The following is a 24,810-nucleotide window of genomic DNA, read 5'->3' on the forward strand; positions in this document are numbered from 1 at the left end:
CCTTAATCTGCATTCATCTCGTTAGTGAAAATGTAAAAAAGAAAATCACCTTACAGTCGGCCTCTTCTTTTCTTTTCCCAGTCAGAGTGAGTGTGTTTCCTCTCTCTCTCTCTCTCTCTCTGATGGTCTATGTCGGGGCCAGACAGAGAGCCCAGCGGCAGGTAGGTTACAGACAATAGTATTGATTCCATTTCCCTGCTCTCTACCTACCTGCCTGACTAACACCAACATCTATACAGCTGCTCACCTTTTGTCTCCACAGGGCTGCCGTCACAAATGCTCAGAGCTGCAAACAAGAGGAAAATAAAAAGCAGAGTAAAAAGCGTGCTTCACATGCCTGCTTATACACCAAACCTCGCGGTGCACATGCTATCCAACACTTACAGACGACACACACACACACACACACGCACACACACACACACACACACACACACGCACACGCACACTCCCTCTCTCATTTACCCTCCATGCTGCATTCATAGTCGTCTCTCTTTGCTTTCATTGTACCTCAAAGTCTCCTCTCTTCCTTCCTCTCTCCCTCTTTTACACTCTCTAGTCGTCATCCTGCCATCTCCCCCCTTTTCCTCTCACGTTTTTCAAGCCTTACGTCTCTACTAGCCCAGTCTCCCCCCACCCCACTCCACCCCCCAATACACACACACACACACACACACACACACACACACACACACACACACACACACACACACACACACTCCAGTCTGTGAACTACGCGTGTGTGTAAACGTGTGAACGACGGAAAGAGAGAGTGAATAAGAATGCAGCGAGTGCATGCATATGTGTGTGTTTGTATGCGTGTCTACGAAAGAGAGGAACAGTGTGTGTGTGTGTGTGTGTGTGTGTGTGTGTGTGTGTGTGTGTGTGTGTGTGTGTGTGTGTGTGTGTGTGTGTGTGTGTGTGTGTGTGTGTGTGTGTGTGAGTGAGAGACGACGGGGGGAGGGAAGTAGGGTGGCGGAGAGGCTAGCAGAAAGTGGGGATGGAGGGGGAGGGTCAGAATCTCTATTAGAATGAGAATGGAGAGAAAATATGAAGCCCAGGAGTCTCGTGAACCTGAGAGGCTGACATTACTGCCTCCTCCTATGTGTACAGCAATCATACCATCATCAAATTGATTACAGGATTTATGGTGTTGATCCAACACAACTGTAAATTGCAGCGGGAGTGACATCAAACGCATTAAATAAAACCACGGTGATAAGCTTTGCCAATTATGAGAATGTGTCTTGATTATACAGCTTAACATCAGAGGTGGACAATATTGTAGTTTGCTGTTCGGTACAATCAAACTGATCCAAATGGAGGCTGTTTAAACCCAATGAAAGACTGAGAAAGACACCCACACTGCGTGTTGCATGCATAAACAAAGAAATGTAATGTTATGCAATATTTTTCAATTCTCTCATATCATCTTTTATACATTTAATATTTCACGTCCAAAGGCAGTTTGATTCTAATATGTGTGCTTCTCTCCAAGAGGACAGAGAGTTGAAGTTGTGTTCGTTGGATAACAGAATCATATGGCCCTCAGAGAATCAAAGTAAATCTAATTTAGACCCACTGATTGGCTGTCGGTTCAGCGAGATGAAGCATAAACACTACACTTGATGTGTAAGCATCATTAATGCCACCTAAGTGTTGTACAATAGAGAATATCGCCAATGTGTCACACATATAGAGCAAATGAGGGTAAACTGAAAAAGAAAATACTTTGTTTTTGGCCTGAAGGAGCGAGTGGTGACTGAGGCTTGTGATAACCAGCAATCCATCAGAATGGTGTTAACAACCCATCTAACAAAAATGAGGGTTTTAAAGAGAAAAATATAAGGACAAGTAAGCACATCGATCGCTTGTGGCATTTAGTGAGAATTTGAAAACCCGTCTCACCGAATAGTAACTGACAAACTACATATGATGGGAATCGATTGAGACAAACTCGTCTTCACCTTCTTTCAAAAGGCTTTCAGATGAGGCTTCGGTTTCATAAATATGCACGACGAGCAGCCAACCTTTCAGAAATGTAGGTTAGAATAAAAACACTACACTATACATTCATAATAGCTCATGAATATTCACAACATACTTTGCCTATAGACTGGGCTGTGTCAAAATAGCAGCGGGTATTCTAGACACACAGTACAGCTGAATGTATTTCCCGCTTTGATCCTATTCTGTATAACTGTCTTATTCACAGCTCCGATGCACTACAGGACTCTTCACATCCTCCTCCGTAGCCGCAACCACACTGTAATGCCATGCCACCTAAATTTGCATAGAAACAACATGCTGATGGTGTTAACAGTATCTGCCATGATGTGTGCTGCACCATCCCTTTGCACTCAATGTGAGCTCCAGTGCAATATGTGCTTGCGCAGCACATGCATCCTATCTGGTCCGGCATTAATGTCACCGAGACAAATTCCTGTGCGTTAACAAAACTTAGACTCTGATGGTGAATAGATTACGGAGTGCAGGACTCCACCGTCTGTCTCTTGCCATAATGCTAAATTGCAGCACGGCTTTTTCAGACGTTGGCTATCTGGACGCCAATTTGAATTAAAAACCAAGGAAAAGCAGCTTTCTTTGGTATGAGCAGTGCTCGAACCTGAATGACGAACGCAGAATGTCCCAGACAGGTGTGTGTGTGTGTGTGTGTGTGTGTGTGTGTGTGTGTGTGTGTGTCTGCGGCTGCACTCTGCAGTGCCACTGAGAGACAAAGCAATGGGAGTGCTTCACAGGGATGACATCATCAGTCTGGGATGGTGTCTGCCTCGTCTGTTTTAGGATGCTCCAGTTCTCAGTTATAGTCCCGAGAGATGGGAGACGGCATCATTTTTGACAGCACACTCCTTCTCATCACACCTGTTTTTACAAAGTTGTGTATGTGCGCAAATAAAAAAGGTATTAAAGAGAGTGAAGTGGGATACATTTTTAGGGTGCTTCAAGGAGGCCATGGTGCTTTGTATGGGGAGAGGTTGTGGCGTTTCACTCGCGATTTTAACCTTGAAAAAGACATTTAGAGCAGCATATGTGGATGTTTGAGAATATGTTCGTATAACAGTCTGCTCCCACATATGCACAGCGTGCAGCATCTGCCATGCTGGAAAATGAGCCAAGTATTATCGGTCACTGGTATAGCCAATCTTCACCACATTGGTGTGTGAGAGAGCGAGAGACAGGGAGGGTGAGGCAGGGCAGAGGGCTCTTCCTCCCATGTACATTATCCTTGCCCTGCACACCTTACAGCCGTCAGACGTTCAGCTGTCTCTTCTGGCAGGAGAGCAGCGTTGTGCGGTGGATGATAAAGAACGCTTCGACTGACGGTGCCGAATCAGCACAATTCTGATATATGCCCCCCTCCTCCCCCCTTTTCTAGGAGGAGAGCCGGCTATAACGCTATAACGCACTGCAGATGGCTGCTGTCTCAACCACCAGTCTGACAGAGGGGAAGGGAGGAGTGGGAGGAGAGGGGTAATGAAACTGGGAAAAAAACACGTGATTGCGTTTGCTGGCATGGATGTAAAGGACTGCACAAAGTGGCAACATGGAAGTACAGTAGTAGTAGTAGCAGCATGTGTGTAAAAGTACAACTTCAGCCTCAAATACCTGTAAACATACAATAGCCTTATACAAGGATCTCACAATGTACTGCCAAGCACAGACATGGAATCCATCAACTCCATCGTAAAGCACTGTATAATGTGTGATCCATGTAATTTATGTTTTATGTTGTGATTCATTAGGGGACTGAAGGAAATTTGTAGTGGGAAAGAGAGGGCAGGAAAGAAGGAGAGTTGTCTTATTCTTGTTGTTGAAGGGTGGGTAGTTTACCTTTTCTCATTACAGATTTATTATCCAATTCTTCCCTTATGAGATTTATTGTATGACAAATAAGTTGTGTGTTTGGCCATATGCAAAGGAAAACATGGCTTTCTGAACGAGGGCTTTAGTTTCAGCAATTCTGTGACTATTTTGCATCTTTTCACAAACATAACACGTCAGAATTACATTTTTTATTTGGATTTCCATTATTAGATATGAATACAACAAAAATAAAATGACAAATCAAGCCCCCTTCTCCACACTAATAGTGTTTAAACAAAGTCCCTTATCTGACCTCGATGGAGGATCATGGATAAAAATCAGGGTTCAGCGTCCTCTCTTCAAAAGGTATTTCTGCTGCAGTACTACTGCATGTCTGTCAAACAGCAGCTCATCCTCCTGACAAACATGTCCAGTTGCAACAAATATTTCACACAAAATGACAAACAGGCTCATGGGGAAGTGAGAAAGACTTCATCAGGACTTTGGATGTTAGATTAGACTTTCAGAGGATAGACGTTAAAAAGATGGATTCATGTCATTAACCACTAGGAGATCCTCTCACGCAGTAACATCATACTTACCGCTCTGCTGGTGGTGCATTAGACGTGGCAAGGAGTGACTCCGCAGGGAAAGCTAGAAGGTTGTACAGTTATCTCCATGCTGTTTATTATGCGAAACCATACAACCAACTACCTCACCCTGCAGAGCACAGACTGTAGAGCTGCTCTCCAGACAAGATCTTCACCAGCAGGACCGAGGTGTGTGTGTGTGTGTGTGTGTGTGTGTGTGTGTGTGTGTGTGTGTGTGTGTGTGTGTGTGTGTGTGTGTATTCTCTGCGTATACACCTGTCTGGCTCCTGTCTACCAGTTAGCTGATTATCTCATGCCTCACTTATTTTCTATGTGAGCAATACACACAAATCCCTAAAGCCCTCCCTAATTCATGTAGTTAGTGGTGTGTGTCTTGTTTGTGTGTGTGTGTCTGTCTGTTATGGTAGATTCATTGGACATTTTGGTTTTCATCACTTTGGTGAAAAAATACAGTTTGATTGACATTTCCTGAAGAGATGCATGTTACAGTTCTACAAAATGAAATGGGTAGCAAGTCTGCACTCATGTCTGGGTTGGGAGGACCTAATCTGAGGGCCAACAGGTGGAGTACTACAAACGCTTCATTTCACATGTTCATTCATAGTATTTCCATCTATTTCTTAGGAGTTGTTGCCCTCTACTGGCGACTGTGCAAACTCCTTCTTGCTTCTACTTCCCATCTGTGCTCTGTTCTCTCCTAGCATTGTTACATACAGGATGTTACAAGTACACAATCTCTCATCCCCTAACATCCTGGAGACAGTTCAAAATCAGCAGCTATTATTGTGTCTGACGCTTTATTGAGCCATATTGTTTGGCTTTGCGCTTTCATACAGTCACACAATGCTGCATTTCATCCACATCAGCTGTCTGATTCTACTTAATAGCTGACAGGTTTTCATGGGAGTTAAATGCCATCTGCCGTAAACACTGTCACCACCATCAAGTCTGCTGTCAGCTGTGACATCTAAATCTGGGCGACTTGGGCTCCACAGCCAAAATGGAATTTCTTACACGTCACGCCGAGTGAAAAAAACAATAACCACCCTTAAAACAAGACTTGTTTTAATCAGCAGATCCTCGCTGTAGGAGTGGTAGTTGTTGCACGCTACAGCGCCCCGTCTGCTGGCACAATGCTACATTCCAACAGCTATAAGCCAGCAGTGTTACATTACCCTGAGCACAGTAACTGGGGCAAGAGGATATGCTATGTAAATGGCATTTAAAGATTTTAGCAGATCCTTAACAAAAACATAAATACATCAACATGAAGATGATTTCAGAGTTGCAAATATGTTCCAAAAAATATGAAGCTAAAACATCTCCTGAGTCTACAACGCTGACTAAAGAGCTGTTACAGGGAGCTCTGCAGCCTCTGCATGAAAATGCAGCTTTGCATGTGGGATTTAAGGAATCTATCTTCTAATAAAGGAGCTTTACAATACAAGAGTTAGACCATAGACCGCACCTATCAATCTGCAGACCTCGTGCTGAACTATGCATGGCTATGGATGTCCATGAGAAAAGACACAGAGAGAGGAAGAACACAGAGAGCTCATCTTAAAACCCTTTAGCCAACTGGGAAACATGCTGGTGTAACTTATAAATATGTTGCCAGGTGAATTTGTTTCCTGTTTTCTCCTCTTCCTTCTCCTTTCTTTTTTGGTATGCATTTAGAGTCCTAATCCTTCTCCATCTGCCGCTCCCAGTCGCTTTTACTCTCCTGTCCCAAAGTGCACCCCCCTCCCACTCCTCTCTTCACTCAACCTTTTCTATGCTTCAGCCCTCATGGGTCCCGATTTCCCGCCTCTTACCCTTTTAACCACCCCGTCTTCATACTCCCCCTCCTGCCTCCTTTACCCACACATACCCAAAGACTCCTCTACTTTATAGCCAGCGTCTGCAATATTTTCACATTCAAATCACGCAGAAATGCAGTGTAATTGTGCCAATGTCAGCTATCCGTCTCTCCCTCCCACTCACTCCACCCTTAAGCAGGCCCGTCTGAGTGTCTAAACAGTGGAGGACGACTCCACCAAGACGTCTGGGGTGGTTCATAAATGGGGCGTCTCGCTTCGAGTTCCTCACATACTTCATCATCCACATACAGTGACGACACACATTGGGATCCCACTTAACGGTTACAGTCGCTAATATAAACAATTCACAGATCCACCAGTCAGCACAACAAGACATTCTGACCTTCAATGCTTTAATACTATATGCTGTAAAATGAACATGATGTAACACTTCTCAAGGCTGAATGTACCAGCTGACTTTCAACATGTGTCAAAGCTGCCAAGTTTTTATATATATATATATATATATATATATATGAATGAGGGTAACGTCCCTTTTATGTTTATGTTGTAATTTTAGAGTACAACACTTTGATCTCTTGAAATATGCACATGATTTCCCAGGTGAGAGCGATGCTCTATCCAACACTAATCTGCTTTGGTTGACACCAGCTTCACATAACAAGATGGCAAATTGAATGTTGCCATGGAAACCTTTTGCCTGGCAACTCCAACAGCCTGGCAACTAGCCAAACTGTTGCTATGGCACAGTTGTCAATCTACGTATGCTGGGATTGGTGTGCGTCTGGCCTTTCGTAGCGCCGCCCTTTTAAAAGTTTCCAATAAAACGCACGAGGGAGGAATTCTTTCTAGGGTTCTGAGTCGGTGGAGGTGTGTGCTTGTTTGTGATGGTATCTGGCAAGAACAAACGGGTTGTCCTGTTATTAGTACAAAAAAAGCAGCACAGAAGACATGGCATCCTACTTTGAAATGTTGTTGCATCTTCTACTTTGTATTTTAGTATAAAATCTCATTTTAGACCAGTCAGAAATCACAGTGGCTTGATAATAACTTCATATTTAACTGTGTGCAAGCATTAGTGACTTTTTTTATATAAGAATGATTACATAACTTTTAAATACCTGCCAAAATCATTCAAGGACAAATGATCCATTTTAGATAAAAAGCCTAAAGCTCCTTTTAGTTATCCCAATTAATGAAATAAAGATAATGAGTGGGTCAGGACATTGAGCCACCTCTGTCTCTTATTGTAACAGACTTTAAGCTTTTAAATACTTTACCTTCCACTCCAAAAATAAAAGTCAACAACAAAAGGCAGAAGAGCACTTTGTTAGAAGACTAAAAGATGAAAATTCACCTGTGTCAAAGTGGAGCTTTCTCAAACTGCTTATAATATCAAAATACACACTGAATAACTGAAGACGAGTGTTGGACAAAGATCCAGGACATTATTATAATTTGGACATTATACTGGGGTACGTGTTCAGTGCACATTTTGTTTTGTTTTGATTTTCCCCTCATGAAAGTCTGACACAGCCAAAGGTTTAAATCATTGATGTATCTCCCAATGTAGACTGTGTGTGTGTATTACATGGGGGAAATAAAGTTACTGTTGCAAAGGAAGAAGAAGAGCAAAAGATGCAATGCCTCTAGGGCATCTATCTGAAACTAAGTAGTCTTTCAAAAAGGGAAAATTCAAGCCAGCATATTTTCACATCTTACTCTGTGAATTGAGGATTAATTCAACCAAACCAGATTTGTTGATTCTTGGAACAGTGGTCAGACGAACCAAGATATGTCTGCTGAGTTATATTTTGTTTCTGTCCAGTTTGAATAATGTGTTTTTAAGATGCCTTAACAAGGAAAATAAGCAAGTAAAAGTAAACTGGAATTTATTTCTTCAGTGAATTACTTTTAGCATCAGCACTGATTGGACATACACGTATAAGGAAGCAGATTTTCCCTTTAAAATTATGTGAAAGCAATTAAACTCATACTATGTGATATATACACAACAGACTGTGCTTGTATTTATGAATTGACATGTGACATTAACATAGGTTTGTTACATGGATACATGGATACATGGATATGTAAATTGGTACATAGATGTATACGTGAAATGTATAACATAGAAGTATTGTTACCTTGAGATCACTGCCTTGCAAAGTGTGGCAGGTGTTCCTTAGACATGAAGCCAAGGCCGACTGAAACACACAGAAAAACACACACAAATCAGTTAGAAGGAGACAAGCTGTGCTCGAGAAGAGAAAGACTGTTTAACCAAGAGGTCACCGGTTCAATCTCTGTAACAGCTAAGGTGTCAAACAGGACAAGACCATGAGAAGCTACCGATTTACGGTTCCAAAATATAACACCCACTTGTCACTTCTGGAGTCATTTTAAACCAGGTATAAAATATAGCGTTGCAATCCTGTTGTATTCTAATCTTTGAACCTCATGCATCGCAGACAGCATCTAATCTACAAAAGACAAACTATTCACACAGGAAGAAGAGGCGTGCAAACAGAGTTCAGGGTTTCTGCCTCCCTGTAATGTGGACACTCTATTGAGGGTTTTGATGTCGGTATTGAGTTATAAGGACTGTAAATAATATAAGTAAGTTATCCACCATAGGCAGAACGGGCCATCAGATAATTCAATGTCTAACTTTTGTAAGAATTCTGAATTGCAGACAAGAGGTACTAACGCTTAAAGCTATTTACATTGCACAATAAATTACATTAGAATTAGCCTCATTTGAAAAGCTGCACTTAATGCTTAAATGTTTTGCCATGCTTCTCGAGTGCTGCCATTAATAAATGTTACTCGATATTTACAGATTACAACACGATTGAGCATATTTGAGCCATTTCTTTCTCTATTGGATGATACAATTCCAGTGTTCCACTGCTTGATGGTTTCAAGGACGGACATTACTGGTGGCACACAGTAACATAAATTCTGTTTCATGCTTATTTTGTCTGCCTGAAATTGCTTGGATAAACATTTGAGAGTGTTTAAATCTTTTGATCTATCTGAAAGCAATCTCGATGCACACATGCGTTCTGCGGTGTGGACAAAGCGATGCACCAGCTTGGAGAGCTAAGCCTCCTGCTCCGGTTTGATAAATATAACTTCAAAAGAAGCAGCCAAACAGCTTTAGCTGGCCGACTGCACAATGAGCATAATAACTCCCCACCCCCTGGGAGCTCCAGCCTAGTTCATTTACCCTTGCAAAGCGCTGCCATGTCTGTATGTGCACATGTGTCTTTGTTTCACTGCGAGCCTCTCGGAGGCTCCCCACCTTCTGCTCGGTACAAAGCGGATGTATAGAGGAACCTTTTGGACCCAATTTTTTACAGAGGAAATGCATCCCTCCCTCCCTCGCCTCCCTTCTATTTGCCCCTCGCATGTAATGCCTGATTGACCACAGCACCCCTTAAAGAGGTCAAAGGGCAGACAAAACAGTCTGGTGTCATGGCAACCTGTGTGCCACCAACCAGAATGGTGAGGGGGAAAGCAGGGGGGGGGTCCAATGAGCTGTCAGTTAAACCTTTGAGAATGCCGCCTTGTGTTTAGGCTAAAGTGTGTCCAACATACAAACACATATAAGCACACATAGTGCACCTGCACTTTGAAAAGGACCCTCCTAATTTGCACTCCAGAATAATCAAGCCAAATCCCTCCACGCAATGCAGTTAAGTCAGAGTATCAGGTGGCGTGCACGCAGATGTGCGCTTGCTGTTGCCGCACGTGCACGTGCTCACGAGTGCGCGTCGTCCGTGTGCACGGGAGACACTCCTGTGTAAAAGGTTCTTTGTGACCGCTCGATGCAGTGGCAGTGTTTACGTGATGGGGGAGGGGGGCTAACGGGTAATTGGGAAGCAAATGCATTCAGATCAATACTAAGCTGAGAGAGGGTGAGTGGGGTTGAGAAGAGAGAGTGGAAGGTGGTGAGGAGAGAGGGAGGGGCCACAAGAGGGACTGATTAATCATCCCTGTATTGTTATTGACTTTCTGTTAAAGGGGGTGAGTCAGACTGTGAATTATGCGTTTGTGTGCGCGCGTGTGCGCACGCGTGTGTTACACGGTACTCAATGAGAGCACAAAGTCATCAATTACGGTCCTAAACTTCCCAAAGGTTTGCCACTGTAGCCGGTTCAGTCGTGCTCCGACTACCCTTTTCCTTTCCTAGTGTGTAGTTACAACTTTTAGGGAGTTAGTTTGCATATTCAGCGAAACAACCGTGAAAGATTTAATTATTCATGTTTCGTAAAAAGAGCCAATATGCTGTTCCAGTTTCAACAGGAACAGGGAAGCGAAGGAGGCGAACAGGAAATCCCCTGTGAGGAGTTAATGAGGAGCTGACGACTGAACAGACACAACAGAGAGGGAGGGAGGCTGCTAGAGGAGGATGAGGAGGAGGAGGGGAAACGCTGGCCTGACATCTGACCCTCTGGCTGTGACCTTGTTAATTGTCTGAGAGAGACAAGAGACTGGATACACCTGAGGACTGGCCACGTGTGAGCACATTCACATAATATCTTAAAAGATACTTAAGCTAGCTTATTTCAAACAACCACCAATGTCCTGCCCAATCCACAACAAGAAACCCTAATTAAATAAATAAAACTGACATAATTAGTATTCAATTATAACAGCATGACACCCAACGTCAGACGTTGCCACAGGCAGTGTTTCATTATGCCCCATTTAAAAACAGCAACTTGTTAGAGAACAGAAGGTCAAGCTAACTGAATGAAAACCCATTCAATGTTACCTTGAACTTGAACAATGAGTCTGGTGTTTGAGCGCGGGGCCACTTCCTGACCTTTCCGTCCCTCTGAGGAAGCAACCAACCGCAGCCTCTCCTTTCATCTTACAGATGTGACCCTGACGACCCACACTGACCAAAGAACAGCCAGTAACGGCAGGTTTTACTTCCACCATTGACTTCTGAATCTTTGACTTGTAAAAGTCTATTTTGCTGTGATATCTTATACACTGGTGTGTAATGTTTGTATCACTTCAACCAGCTGATACTGGCCATCAGACAGACAGATTTTTCAATGCTTAGGAGTTGGTGTGACGGTTGGTGCCCTGAACCACAAGGGTTCATTTTCTAATGATTCACTGAGCAGACAGACAATAAAACACAAATGATTCCTCCTCCTCCCTTTCACCTTCTTTTATTCTTGTCCTCACATTGCTGCAGCATCAAACCCTTCCCCTCCTCCTTCAAGACGCTCGCTCTCTCACTTTTTCACCCACTTGTCTCTTCCTCGCAGACAGTCTGTTTCTTTACGACTTCATCTTTCTTTTCCCCTTTCTTCACACTGCACCCACCTCTTCTTCTCTCTGTCTGGCACACTTGAGGGTGTCGTGGTGTGACGCGGGCAGCTGACACCTCCGGCGTAACTGCAGAGCGTTTGTATCGCCGCAAAGCATAATGGTAACCCTTGTGAATGCCATCCATATGTCGCCAAAGGAGACGTTGTGACACTTAAAATGACTTTATCTTGAAACTCGTACACGTTATAGGGCTATAGCAAAAGAGTGTTTATATTTCTTATTCAATTAATCCATTATTTATTCAAATGACTAAAGTGTTCAAGCTTTAAAATATTAAAAGAAATTGTAAAAAATGCCCATCATTAGTTTAAAACATTGTCAAATTACTTTTTTTGTCTGACAAACAGTACAAAACCTTAAGTTTGTGGAAACAGTTTGAAAAAGTTCACTAATTAACACATATTTGTTTGATCAGTACCAAGCTAACCGACTACAGTGTTATGATTAACTGACAGTGTGGTATCGATCTTCTCATTTAACTCTGTTTCATCTTCAGTTGAGATATTCATTGTTCTTGGCATCAAGTTTTCCGTCTGTGACTCTTGTTCTGATTTTACCAGAACAAGACAGCTAAGTGACAATCCCAACATCTGATACGACACTGAAGACAGTGTGATTGTGTGGGTGGAGACAATGTCCTGGTCCACAGTCATGGTCCTCATGAGAAGCTATGAACAGACAATGCCTGATGACATCAACAAGGCTCATTCCTCAGGAACCTGCTCCATAAATCATACATGACTGACATACTTAAGAGGACACAATGCCAGCAGGAGAGGGAGAGAGAACTATCACACTCACACATACAGTAGTTTCACCATCTATCTCTTTTTACCCAACCCCAAACTCCTGAAGCTCTTAAGATGTGTCTGAGACATCTAAAAGGAGCCTGAAAGGAGAGGGGAGATGGAGAGGATCAAAGATCCAGACAGAACATAGAAGAAAAAGACGAGACGGAAAGAAGGAACGTGGCGATGAAGACGGAGATCAAATGTAGAGGGAGACGGAAGAGACAGACGTGAGGAAAAGGGGGGAACAAGATAGTTTGGCGAGGTAAGAGGCAACACTGAGACCTACTAATGCACAACGGAGGAATTCTCACTGCTGACTCCAAACACATTCCTACAGCCTGCAAATGTTAACCCCCACCTCACCACCTCTGCCTTCTTCTGAATGCACGAGGCAGCCACCTGGGCCCTCATGAGGAAACTATTCATCGATATTAACTCGGTTACTGGAAGAAATTCTAACACTGCAGTGGAAGGGAGGATAAACAGAAAAAAACATTATATTCAACGCGGTACAGCTACACCGCACACAAATACCAACAAGTTGTAATTTGTACTTGAATACACAGAAATCATGATGTAGGCAAACTTCATTCATTATTTCATGATCGACAACTATGCAGTTGACCATTTCTTTATGCTGAACCAAAGTATTAAGAAAAGCAAAATATCCACGCAATGGAGCTGAAACAAGTGCTGCCATTTAAAGTTTGTGATTTTCTCCGAAATCTTGGTCTTAGTTGACTGTGGCTGTGAATATTATTAAGGCAAAAAATACTTTGTGGGTCTAGTGTGGTTTTTCAGACCAACTTTGGTATTTAGACTGATTAGATGCAGAAATTTACATAAAATGAACATACTGTAGCTATAAACTGCGTGAAATTATTCACAAGTATGTGATCTGAGAGAAATCTACGGACATTTACTTCAGTGTAACCATTCAAAGTTCAGTAAATAAAAACCTGTTTGTTTGGTGAATCTTAAAGTTTAAGTTACCGCTCAACTGATACTGAATTCTTTCAAATTAATTCATAATGTTTTGATGATTACTGTTCTAGTATTTTTAGCCTTAATTGTATTTGGTCACAAGGGGACATTGTTGTTTATGTAGTAAGTCTGAGCCCCAAGACGTTTTGAAGTCAATACTGAAAGTTAAGTTTAAAAGACATTTCAGCTAATTCTTTTCAAAAAGAACACATAACATGAACAGATATTTTTGATGAGCGTCACTCATTTTTAAAGAATTGGGACCATGTACTGAGCGGGGCATTTTACAGCTGAAAAATGAACTTGAATAAACAGTAATCTAGTGGATAATTTATGTGATGGTGACACTGTTTCTAAACAGCCTCAAACATATCTTTGGCATTTCTATATTGCAGTTTTGTGTTACTCATTGGCTGACATTCTGTATATGCCGATACCAAATTTTGGTATACCCTGATATAATAATCCTAATATAAGTGTTGTCCAAGGGCTGCGTGTAGTACATAAAGAGCATTACATCAAGCACAGGTGTGTAAAATAACAGCAACAAGATATGATTCATCAGTAATGGAAGTAGGATTTAGATCTTCCACAACTTAAAAGTTGCAATAACTTACTTTAAAAACACTCAATTACAATTAGATGTCCTGCATTCAAGATTCTACCAGTATTGAAGCATAAGTAACAAAATATGCCAGAAGAATCAAAAGTAAAATGACTTATCATTCATATCAATCGACACTTCTGTTATATTATTTTATATTATTGGATAATTATTATTGTTTATGAGTTAACATGGAAGGAGCATGTTAATGTAGTTGGTCAGGGTGGAGCTAATTTTAAGTATTTTATGTACCTTTGGGTAGTTTAATCTATAACAATGCATCATATTTTACAAGATTATCATATGTAAGTAATTATAAGCAGAGTAGTAAAAAGTACATGTCAAATGTTATACAATTCTATACCTCAATAGAGAAAAAAGCATTTGCAGTAATCAATGATCTCACTACATCAACACCACCGCGTAGCAAATGACAATAATATCAAGACAATGACAAGAACTTCACATCAGTCAGAGATTTAAAATGGCAAAAACTCTTTTGCTCTGTGCGACAGAGAGAAATATTATCTGTACCTTGCTTATAGTAGGAAAGCCCTATGGGTATCCAGATGGAGCTCTCTCAATTTCAGCCCCATTTCAGCCCCCATGTCCTAGAGAAGGCCGACAAACACTGATGCAACTAGAACACAGAGTCCGGGGGGAATAGCTCTCGCTGAGACTGTGAGAGAGCGTTCGTACATCCACAGCGGTCACATGGTGCAGCGCTTTCTCTCTGCGCGGGACCCTGCTGCCTAGTGCGTGCGTGTTTGTGTGTGTGTGGCCCTTTCGCCATCTCTTTCACACCCGAGCTACATAATTGATAGCGAAGGCAGAGTTATGTTTTATAAAGTGAAACACATTAATGGCTTCCTCCACACTCTAAACTTTAGATGTGCTGGGATCAGTAAGTGGCGGCCTCGAGTTGAAGAGGCTTTAAATAACCGACACATTCATTGTCAGGACAATAAGCCAGTGTAATCCATTATTCCTGCCAAAGTATTCGGTATTGTTATGCTTTAAGTGTTAATATAATATGACAGATGGTCTTAATGCCACAACTAGTCACTAAAAGGGTTCTTATTCTCCGTTTTCAACTCGTTTGTGAAAATTTTAAAAAGACAGCTGACACTGTCTTTAGGTGTATTTGGGCCACAGGAGACCAACAGACAGCCTCTAAACTGCTGAACTGGATGAGCGTGGTGGAACATAACGGTACCGACTACACTTCAAATTGTGCCACATCGAGCTCCCGCTGCTGGACACCATCACACCACTCACCAAGTCAGGCATCAAGGTCAGTGCAGTACAGTCATGCTGCATGAATGTTAGTTTATCGGAGCTAAAACAATTAGTCAATTGATAGAAATAAATCAGTAACTATACTGATAATCGATTAATAGATAAAGTCATTTCTTGAGCAAAAGCGCAAAGAATTCAGAGGTCCTGACTTCTCAAATGAATATTTGCTGGTTTACCTTTTACTGTGATAGTATCTTTGGGTTTTTCTACTGTTGGTTGAATAAAATAAGCATTTTCAATTGATTAATCAAGAGAATATTTGGACCAATTGATAATGAAAACAGTTTTTGGCCAAAACGGTATTTAGTATACTTTAGTAGTTTCTGCATTGTAATTACTTTACTTGCACTTTCTTTGCTATTGTAAATAAGTATCCATATTGAAACTGAGGTGGAATATCTCCTCCTGAACAGCAATCAATAAGGAGTAACTTGAATTTAACTGGTTTATGTGATTTCATTATCCAAGTTCATATTTTAACTTTAAGACTCCATGTTAACGCAAGTCTAGATAACATTTGTGCACATGAATAAGGGCCCAATGTGCAACTGAGCATCTCTGTATTTGACCATGGATAACAACATCGGGAATATAATCTGTCGGTGTTTGACAATCTGTTTGTTTTTTATCAATTGCTCAGTTTAATCATCTTCAACAAGGTCGACCAAATATGTTCGTTTAACTGTCCTTCTGTGCAAGCCGGCCTTTGCTAAATCTCGTCTATGAACACAAACCAGCCCCCAATAATCAAGATCGTCTACTTTGGTTCCAGTATTAAGCCACCAGTTAAACCTGCAATCAGACCTAACTATCATCCCGCAGTCACTCTCTGATCCACTATCTCTGCCCTTTGCCAAACGGCGCACCCTGTTAGAGAGATAACTGGGGTGTCTTTGTGAGTTTGTGTGCATGCAGGCAGAGGTACAGACACTCAGAGCTCGTATCAGGTCTCCATGGAGATGGAAACGGCTTGTTAAGAGCATGAATAGACTGAGAATAAATCACAGGTCCTCAATCGCACGTGCAGGGGGCAACAGTAACTCGTCGATATTAAACAATGGAGGCAAAGCTAAGAACAACAGGACGGTAAGGATGGAGTGAGAGAAGCTTTGGCACAAAGTGTATTCAGAGAAGTAAGTTAGGTGTTAGTGGACGCTGTGAGACAGAGTTGAAGGACACATAGTGAGACCACAAACAAACAGTGAGGGGAAGGAGAGGGTGGGACGTGTCAATTCCAGAGTAGGGAGGATGACGGCCAAATAATTCAAATACTATGTCATCTTTTCATATCAGCTGAAACTCAGAACCAAAGCTAGGCCAAAAAAATATTCACTCCCTAACAGAATATGTGTAAAGATTTACGAAGGCCATGATCGACACAGAATAATAGCACAACTGGGCCCCTAAAGCAGCCTGAAGATCTTTCAGCAAATACACATATTCTGTCAAGCAACTGCAGGAGATAAAAGGCATGGCTGAGTTATGGGAGAAGCGTGGAGAACGGGAAAAATGTTCCAGCGGGAGAGGGAGGAAGGAAAATGACTTTAGATACACAAACCAACAGAAACCGTAGCAGAGCCGAACATAGAAATCAAGAGGAGACAGACAGCGAAAACAAGACAGAAATAATGTGTGAGGATGAATAGTTTTCTAACAGCTCAAGGATGGAAATTACACAATGTACGAGAATTATGTTGTATAGGTCAGCCCTTTTTTTTTTTTTACCTTTTCCCGCGTTTCCTTCTCGATTCCAACTTGATTCCTCCTCCTCGTCCCCTCTTCTTCACTCTGGAGTTAGTGTTTGCCCTCCTGACATGCAGCCTTGCATCTCTATTTCACTCCAGTCTCGTCAAATTTCATCCGTTGTTGCCTCATCTCCTCTCCCTCAGACACCATTTCTCTTTTCTTCAGCCTTCCACGCTCAGGACTTTGAAGGGAAACATGCCTTGTGGACAAAGGAGATCAACGGAAGAAAAGTACAGTATTCGTACTTTTCCTCACGACGTTGCGCTGGAACTGTGCAGAACCCGCTCCACCGTGCGCTATACAGGGAGGACAAACACACAAAAAGTCTCAGTGGTGCAGAGAGAGGTGAGAAAACGGAGAATGCAAGAGAAGGCATCAGTCACTGTGTGTGTGTGTGTGTGTGTGTGTGTGTGTGTGTGTGTGTGTGTGTGTGTGTGTGTGTGTGTGTGTGTGTGCGTGCGTTAAGAGAGTGTGCATGCATGCAGGGTAGGAATGAAGGAGAGAGGGAGGGACAGAGATTGAAGGAAGCTGGGAGGGAATAGGAGGAGTATACGTGGAGAGACAAAAAGGGGAGGAGACATTTTTCTCCATTTTCCTATTCACATTTCTTTCTAACCCCCCTCTTATTGTAAAATGATTCTCATACTGTCTCAATGTACACAACCGCCTTATCAATACGTCATTATTCTGCCGCTCTACGACCATTTCCCCCCTTGTCATATTCCCCCTTTGTTGAAGCCAGCTGTGTCTTTAAGCTTGTGCACTTGAACTCAGAGTGCTTTTCTTTCTCCGTGTACTTCCCCTCTGCTGGCCCCCCAGCATACAGGAAAGAGACACAGCTTGCAGGGAGAGGGAGGGAGAAAGCGAGAGAGAGAGAGGGGCAAAAGGGAGGAGAAATGCAGATGGGGGAGGGGGAAGGTTTGTAAACGGTTGTTCAAGGCTATGGAACACTTGGAAATCAGCTCAAGAAATACACAAGATTCAATAAAGAGATGAACATGAACAAAATACAAAATCAAAGCACAAGTTTTCTTGTGACGTGTAAGGGATGTATCAATAATAAAGGGCTGTCTAATGTGTTTGTAGCAGAGGTAAGAGAATAGGCTGCTGTTGAAATATTGATTGGCGGTATAAAGTATGTCCGTGTGTTTGCAACATCGTGAAAGCGTTCAGTGGAGAAAGTGCAAGGTTAAGGTCAGACCATTAAGCAGAGCTTCACGTAGCCGCACAAAATCTCCATGGCAACTGCTGACACACAGGTGAAATATTTTGTAATAAGACAACTCATTTGTTTTCTGGGTCATAAAGTGGACAATCATACCAGCGGATGCTTTTATCTATTTTTCATAAAAGAGAAAAAGAGTGGGCGGTCCACTCACTTTGACTGATTTAATTGTTGAGACGGCAGAGAGGGAGTCAGGGGGGAGTCAGGAGCTAGGGCAGGTTTCGATCGCAGGCCAGCGGGGGGGGGGGGGGGGGGGGGGGCACGGTAAACTGAACCACCCGACGACTCTCACAGCCCAGAGCTAAAATAAATAGATAGGTCTGCATTACATAAGTAGTCCCTGAGCATTTACATATGCAGGGCCAGAGTTTGTACAGTAGTTTAATAAACATGTGTTATATTAAAGTGTTGCGTAAATGGAGGGCATTTATTAAGAAGATTAAGCTCAGCAATATAAAAATAAAAAGGAAAAGAATAAACTCAACAGGTCTTTAAGCATTCATAGCTATGCTGAACAAAGAGATAATGAAAACAAGCTAGCGCTGGCAAATCCCAAAGTTTCCATGCTCACTTCCTCATATCAAATCCAAAACGAGCTGCAGTTTCACATTCAAGTTTCAAAACATCAGCAGTTAGCTGGGAGGAAACAAGGGAAATCTTTGAACTTCTTCTTAAAAACCAGAACAGAAGGCAGAAGTTCGGTACAAGCAGGGAATCACTTGAAAGGTAATGTAAGTGAAGTTTGTTGTATTAATATTTATTTTACAATTATTTATTTATTCATTACATATATTCTATTATTCTTTATCCTTTTCTATATTGTATTGTTTACTCCTAATGCACTTAGAAGATGGTTTGAGCAGTAACGTAAGCTGTGTTTAGACGGCGACCATGTGAACAAAAGGAGAGCGACCCAAAATATAGCTAATTAAAAAGTCACCAACCAAATAAAATCGAGTGAGAAAGTAGTTTCTTGTTGAGCTAATCCTGTCTGAAGCTTAGATCAATAAGATATAAGGATAGCTAGAAGACAAAATAAGGAAACATGTCAACATGGCACATACAGCACTTGTTGGCTGGGAGACTTTTTCTCTCTGAAATGTTGAAGCTATTCTTATCTAATAATTATTGGTATAATTTAGCAGCTTAAAACTGTGTTTACTTGGAATTCAGAGATTACAAATATCAATTGTATGAATTGCCATATTTGTATAAGGTTTGTCCCTCAGACCATAGCTCATTGGTCCTTTTCGGCTCGTTACTCTTAATTGTCAAACAACACCTTCTCAGGACAACTCGTCACAGACTGCATGTGACCGCCTATGAGCTGTGAGGATTGACGATCAGTTCTTAGAGTTGATTTCATTCGCTACTTAGTTTAGAGTCCTCAAAGCGCCCCAGTTTCACAATACAAACAGAACAATCTCACCACAAGGATTTTGCCCAAACTATCAAGGAACTGTATGTGCCAAACAGCAGACAGACAACGTTAACTAGCTGGTGAACATGGCGGAGTATTTAGCAGCTCAAGACCTGCACGTCTCTCTTGGGAATTGAAACAGAGATAAAGAAAAGACTTGCATTCATCAGACTCCAAATGAATGACAACGTTGCTCTTTAAGTGCTCGGTGCAGAAATGAGCAACTGTTTGCTAACCAGGTCGCCATACTGACTTAAAGGTTTATACCAGTGTTGTGTTTACAGCTTGTTCCACTGCATCCTTGTGGCCAAAAACAATTGTTAATCAAGAGTAAAGGTTCCATGTCAAACATAATTTCCTTCTCATTTCATGACCTGTCAGATTGTTTATCTTCTGACCTCTTAGAGGGTTCAAAGCCCGGATTGAAAAAGCAAAGTTTAATGTAGCTCATGCATCAGGTGAAGTTCTGTCTCTGTGGTTCTAAAATAAACAGACAATGTATATTTATAGTGACTGGGACTGCGGATCTATTCATTTCTTAGCTTGATCCAGCATCTTTAATCTAGCATTAGAATAAATCTGAATTTCTTCTTTTTTTAAAAGAGCAAACCAGACAAATAAATGTGATGTCACTGATATCAATATGCCTTAAAAAGAAAAAAAATTTCATAATGTCTTGTTGCTGCTGCAGTTTGCCTGCAAGGCGCCAAACTGAGAAAAAGCCAACTTTTTCAATCTAAAAAGACAGCGCTGCGTCTAATGCATTGCAAATACAAATAGGTATCGACCCACTGAGAGGAGGAGGAGGAGGAGGGAGATGGGGAGGGATGATAAAAGGTCAAAGGAGGTGTGTGGACCAGAGAGGACAGAGACAGACTGGATGCCACGAGTCTCTCTCTCTCTCTCTCTCTCTCTCTCTCTCTCTCTCTCTCTCTCTCTCTCTCTCTCTCTCTCTCTCTCTCTCTCTCTCCGAACACAACTCCCCCAGTCCAAGGACAGTCGGTACCTGAGGGGGAAGAGGCAGCATGTGTGTTAGAGGAAAGAGATGCTTATACTGGCACTGATCTTGAAAGAGCCCGGCCGATCGATCGCATTAAGCTCCCTGCAAAAGAGTGAAATCAATATGTTTTTTAAAGGCGAAGCAGGCTGCATGTGGTGTATGCGTGTGGGCTTCATTGATACCGCCAGACGCGTTCAGAGAGAAGCTGCTCCTGAAAAAGAACGATCACATTTCGAGGTCAAGTGGTTTCATTTCCAATACTTATCTACTAAATCCTGACACTTGTGAGAGTCTTGTACATGAAAAAAAAAAAGCCCATTTGTATGAAGTATCACGGTTCGGCTTCTCAAAACTGAAATACTGGCCAGTGTTTGAGGAGCACAAATGACAACCTGACAGGGAAAATCAATAGTTTTCATTTGGAGAAAGTTGTGCAGAAGCTACATCAGAATTAGAAAGAGAGAAAGAAAGAAGCCGAATGACCTGTGACTCTTTGAGAAAATTAATTGCTTGTTTAAAGATGCTGTAATGCAATCAGTCGTTTAGTTAACAACAGGAATTGCCTACGGAGGCTCAGCTCAAGAAGATGGAGTGGGAAGGAGGTCAACAAGAGCAAGACAGAGAGAGACAGACGAGAAACAAAGACAGAGAAGGCCATTTAATTTCCATAAGTCGTCAAAACAATGCTAATCAATATCAAAGACACCCACTCTTTAACGCTTTCTACCCCTTTCATCCAAGGGATGTCTCTTTCTCTCCATCCATCTATTTCTGTGCCTCTTGTACACACTCATAGCAATCATTTACTCTTGAGTTGGCATCCGGGACAAGGAATGTGATCCAGCAGAGAAGAAAACCCTACATAGAGCTGACAGAGCCGAGTGAGGATGAGTAAATGATAGCAAGGACGGAAAGAAATTGGGCATGGCATGCAGGGCTGTTTAGCGAAACAGAAGAACAAACTGAAAGAGGAATAGAAATGAGAGGCAACCAAAAATATTCACAAAAAGGTCCTGCAAAAAATACAATATTTCCAATTTGAGCCTGATATTTGACTAAAGGACATAAAAATGAATAATGATAGTGAGAGATAACAAGGGAATAGAGATAGGAAACATGCAGGAATTCATGCAGAAATCAGAATCATCTTCATTGGCCAAATAAATGCGCACATACATGGAATATGACTTTTTTGGATGCACATGGACTGGATGATTAAGAACAGTGTTTACGTGGAAATATGTCTGTAAACGGTAAACAGCGAGATGGATATGTAGGTTATGTTGAAAGAGAGTTGATGCCTGACTGTAGCAGTGAAGACTGAGAAAGAGAAGAAGTGCAGTGGGCTTTAGATTCTAAAGATTTCCGTTTCTAAAAGGTTAGAAACCGGCAACCATCACTTATAACTGGAAGACGTGAGAAAAGAAACCAGCCTGCCCTCTAGTGGTCGCAGAGGGAAATGCAACAAACTGATCGATGCCACCAATACTATGTAAACAGCAATGGTGAAAAGTAACATTTACTGAGGCACTGCACTTTGAGGTTCATGTTCTTTACTTATTTTATGACACTTAATGTTTCTCTTCATGAGGGAAATATAGTAATTTTTACATTCACTGTGTTTCACAGCTTTAGTTGCAAATTACCCAACAATTAGTTATGAATTTGTAATTTTAAACCCTATCAGCTGAAACATTTAAATGATGCCAACACATGGGCATATTAGTAATTAGGAAATAATATAATAATGTAACACTCTAAAAAGGGAACATTCTGTGAGTACTTTTACTTTTGATGCTGTTTTAAGTAGTTTATAGCTTATCCTTCCATACTTAAAAAAAAATTGATTGGGGGATATTTTTTATACCTGTAATGTAGTAGGCTATTTATCAAATTGCAGTATTTCTATCACTTTTGAAGTAAAATATCTTACTACAACATTACAGCAGGACCTTTTTATAGGTAGAGAAAAAAAACAGCTCCACTGTACAGAAATCTCTTGTTTATATAGGAGTTAGATGTTTTACTGATCCTAAGGATGCAGATTCACTGTTACCAAAAGAACACTATAGGTGTGTAAGACACGACTACAGTTTATGATACAATCATTTGAAAATAAGCCCAGATAAATCCAAACAGGATCAATGATGTCAATTCATTGCGAAACAGAAGAACTACATTTATCCAAAAACAGATTGAATACATTAGGATAACTGTTAAACCAGTAATCCTTTACAGTTTTACAATCCAATACAATTACGGTGTCACTTTTCAACTGGAAAACCCAAACTGGAAAACATAAAAGTTAACCTACACGAGTGCAAGGAACACTGGTGGTGGGATTTATGCTGTAGGCTACTTTTGACTTGACGTTTATATTTTTACTGTACTAACATTATGTTTTGCAGGGAAACACTGTAACGTTACTTATTCTGTCAGCAATAGGTACAGATTACTTTGTTTTAAATATTACATATATAATGATCTACTATACCAACTATGATCATCTTTCAAAATGTGTTACATTATATATACAATATAATATTTAGCTAACGTTAAGCGGTAAACATAGCGAAGCTTTTAGCTGCTAAAGAGCCACTTGTGTCCCTCAGGAGTTGGTAGAGACCAATGGTTGACAATTAGTTTGCTCAATGCAAAACCAGAAAATTAGAGATATTTTACAATTTGGCATAAAGTTAACGCACTATTTCACATTTCCCTCTCCGTTTAACATGTGATTATCCGACTGGGCACTTACTTTTTAAATGTGCGCTGTAGAAGAAAATCCACATCGTTCACAGTGATCGTAAGCGCTAACTTCAACCAGCTACAAGCAAACGATGAGCAAACGCGCAGAAGTTAGTGCAATCTGCTTTAATTGGCTAAGATTGTGGACATGCGCATTGTGGTTTTCCCACACTCGGGGCACTTGGCATTGTGCATACATGGCGTGGTGTTATCTTCACCTAGCGGCCACTCCAGGAAGCGCAATTAAAACACCTTACACATTTTAAAACTATTATATCCAGCCACTGAACCTTAATTGTAAAATAATCATAAATGACAGTAAGTATTACTATACATTAATCCAGAATTATATCAATTTGTAAACTAGGCTACTGAGTCCCACTAAAACCACCCTTTTCTCTGCTGCCAAGAGTTGGGGCTTTGCCCTACTTGCCTTAAATGACCCAATTAGTACCAAAATAAACAAGCAAATGGTATTTAAAGTAGATACAAATAGCTCCAATTAAACTGGCTACATTAAAATAATTATAATTTAACAACAGAATATATATAATGAATACAACACTCGGCATAATGAGTACTTTTACTCTTAGTACATATTCCTGATAAGATACTTAGACCTATAAGTAAAATGCAGGACTTTTACTAATAGAGAACTTTAAATTGTGTTACTGAAGCTTTTATTTAAGATAGTAACAGATATATAGCCTAATCAGGGGACCACTTTCTAATAAGGCACCTTTAAAAAAATATTAAAGCAATGGCTTTATTCGTATGGTTAAAATAGAATTTACAAATGCTGTATTGGTTGTAAGCCATTAATAACGAGAGCTTTTGCTTTGCCAGGCAGTTTTGAAAAAAACCCATTATCCTTATTTCCAGCTCTTTAGGTCATCAGGGAAACCCATCAATACGTTTTTTTAAAAACAGATTCTGTTTTGAAAACTAAAAATGTATTACCATTTCTTTATTATGACTATACTAAATTAAAATGAAGCTTATATTAATGCATCAGTAACAATACACACACACAGAACGTTTTTTCTGCTCCATAATGAGTACCTTTTATTTTTATGCTTCAAGCACTTTTTGCTGATAATGCTAAGATACTTTTGCTATAAGAGTTTTTAATATAATAGACTTTGACTACTTTTATCTGAGTGTTGTTTTTACTTCTGTTTTTCACAGCTGGCAAACAAAAATGTTTTCTTACGACTGATATAAGGCATCGGTAAATAATCTACCAACCTTTAATAAAGGAATTAGTTACAACATATACATCGTTGATAAAGGGTGCCTTGCTAGCAAGTTGAAAAAAGGGACATACAGAACAATAAGGTCACCATCTCAGATCTCACTATTGCCACACAGTCAACCCTTTG

General features: G+C 41.0%; 1 protein-coding gene and 1 long non-coding RNA gene across 2 annotated transcripts in view; one reads left to right on the plus strand and one right to left on the minus strand.

Moving 5' to 3' along the window:
- On the minus strand, nt 1-23,519 carry LOC137891766 (uncharacterized). Its single transcript, XR_011105368.1, has 5 exons — nt 23,439-23,519; nt 17,015-17,331; nt 8,404-8,463; nt 248-286; nt 1-127 (listed from the first exon to the last, which is right to left on the minus strand). It is a non-coding gene; the product is annotated as an uncharacterized lncRNA (long non-coding RNA).
- The window catches only part of si:dkey-79d12.5 (maternal B9.15 protein), an 11,704-nt gene continuing 5,804 nt past the window's right edge, over nt 18,911-24,810 (plus strand). Inside the window, exon 1 of the mRNA XM_068736548.1 lies at nt 18,911-18,986. The gene's annotated coding sequence lies outside the window, so the exon portion shown is untranslated. The remainder of the gene's footprint in view (nt 18,987-24,810) is intronic.

Source organism: Cebidichthys violaceus, unplaced genomic scaffold, assembly GCF_023349555.1.
Source record: "Cebidichthys violaceus isolate CVI_PGR_0920_01 unplaced genomic scaffold, fCebVio1.0.p SCAF_7, whole genome shotgun sequence".
Lineage (NCBI taxonomy): Eukaryota > Metazoa > Chordata > Actinopteri > Perciformes > Stichaeidae > Cebidichthys > Cebidichthys violaceus.